Genomic DNA, 2,500 nt, shown 5'->3' with positions numbered 1-2,500 from the left:
TGATGGCACATCGGCTGTACAACTCCAATAAGCTGTGGTCCTTGAGGATGGACGAGGTACCCTTGTACTTTTCCCATCACAAGATCACCTTCAAAGAGAAAAAAGCTGAAAAAGTCGCAATGATCAAAGTGCACATTGGCAGCTTGCTGTACAATTCAATGACGCGTAAACAACCTCGACAGCCCCCGCTAAGAAATGTGACGCAACAAATGACCTCATTACTTTCCGAGGTCGAAACTTACTCGCAAAGTGCTGTAGAGATCAAGTTGTCCGTTCGAGCCCGAGTAGCCTAAGTGACGAACCCTAAGCAAAGACTGATTTTATACCAGAACCACCTGCGGAAACATCAAAATACGAGCGAAAACAGGCACGGGTCGAGAGAGACAATTATGTTAGCTGGGGGAAATTAGTTTTTTGATAAATAAATTTTGCGACACCTGTAAATAATTTAGATTAATCTTGACTAGTAGCTTCGCTTGTATATACAAAATAGAAGCGACATGGAGTGATTTTTTCCTTGCCAAAAAAAAAAAACTGTGACCCTCCCCCAGCTGAAAATAAAACAGGTTTGACCCTCTCCAATAGCTCTTTTCACAGTTACTTTTTCTCATTTGCATTACAATGTGATCTAACGTGGATGCGAGGCAATTTCGGGTCAAAACTACAAAATAGCCCGAAATTGCCTCACATACATGCTAGATTACACTGTAATGCAAATGAGAAAAAAACTAACCGTGAAAAGGGCTATTTGTAAAAAAACATTACTGAGGACCCGTACCCTACAATCCGAAGCCACCCCTCCCCTCGTTATGTTAACTTTGCCGTAATATTGCGACCATGTAGATGAATCAGTGAAGTCACAAATTGCAGTTTCCGATTGCCTTTTGGAAGGCCGAGTTTAGGCCAGCATGGACTCTTGTTGTTTACGTATTAGGTGAGGGAAAGAGGTGGGGAAAGGGCGTGTTACCTGACTCTCCAAATTGCAAATGTACTTCGGATCTAAAAGAAAGGCTGTTCTATTGTCTACGGCTATTCATGAGCATATGTTTGGTTCTCAATTATTACAACCTGTGCACCAAAGCTCAGCATTCTTCTGGATTTTAGACTTCAGGCAGGTTCCCCTTTAGATCTAAAGCGTCGTCACATACAATGTAAACTAGACGCTCCATAAGTGCCTGTGGTACGTGTTACTCAAAAAAAGAAGGGACTGAGTTGCGTGGTATTGAACTGCAGCGTTCCAGGCAATTTTTTCAAGTCGGAGATCATTAAGACCATTTAAGGGGTCACCCAGAAGTTGCACCAGCAGAGGCCCTTTGGCTCACACCTTCATACGACGAAACAGATCTTTTTCAGAGGTTAAAAACCTGGCTGCCAGCCTTTTAATCATTTGTCAGAAAGAAAAAAATAGGCCAGCATTGCGTACGTGTGGTAGTGCAATAACGCAGCGCTTTATTCCATATTGTCAACTGACTTGCGTTTTGTCTTCCAGGAGATTCAAGTTGTCTCTGCGTAATATGTAGCTCTAATAGTACACGATATTGTTGTGGTATTATATATCGTTGTAGTGCCATAGTAGAGGTCTAAGGTAAATAGCCTCCTGGGAAGACATGTGGTTACTAGCAAAGTACTAAACCCAGAGAGATTGAAGAAAATAAAAGGGAATCGAAAAACATTGGCTTCTTGGCTGACATGTTGATCATTTTCAAGTTCTCCTACAACTTCTTTTCACCACGAATTTAAGCGTGCACTCTGAGCATCTTACTTACCCTTGTCCGGCGAGGTTAGTATCTGGATGGGTGACCTAAAAAATATTGTAATAGAACCATAGGAACGAAAGTTCTATTTTAACGTTCAAAAACGCGAACTAAGCAAGGTACAGATTTTGTTAGCTTGCTTTATGCAAAACAAATATTGATGCAAAAGTAAATAAATATTGATACACAGTTTTTAGGAAGAGCAGAAGGAAGTTTTCAGGACGCTCTATCGAGAATAAAATATTTGGCCATCAGCAACAAAATTTACGACATGAAAACAGAATAAATCTTGAACCGCGAATATAAAAAGTTACCACCAGCGAAAAACATTTTGGGAGATTTTTGCTACGTTCAATTTTGTTATTGTACTTTTGGCTGCACAAGTAAATCGCAAAATCGAAAGTGACATCGAATTCAGCGGGCGCCGTGATCAAGTTACCGCGGCGTGTTAACTCGCGAAACAGTAAAGCATCTGTGTCAAATGATGGCAAGATACCGGGTTTCTGGAGGCACTCGGCATGTGTATGTGACGACGCGTCGGAACTGAAGGGGTAATCGAAGCGTCCCAAAAACCCATCAAATCAGTCAGCCCAACGCAGAAAATAGTGGGTGAGTGAACTTTATTCATCTGGTTGTCCATAAAATGAATTTTCGAAAAGAAACATCGCGATTTAAAGTTTTTATGGAACATTTTCTTCTATCAGTTTAATCGGCCGTTACAACTGTCTCAAAATAACGTCACGCGC

Source organism: Montipora capricornis, chromosome 13, assembly GCF_036669925.1.
Source record: "Montipora capricornis isolate CH-2021 chromosome 13, ASM3666992v2, whole genome shotgun sequence".
NCBI classification, from domain to species: domain Eukaryota; kingdom Metazoa; phylum Cnidaria; class Anthozoa; order Scleractinia; family Acroporidae; genus Montipora; species Montipora capricornis.
The sequence above is the reverse complement of the archived record's forward strand: the minus strand, read 5'-3'. Positions refer to the sequence as shown.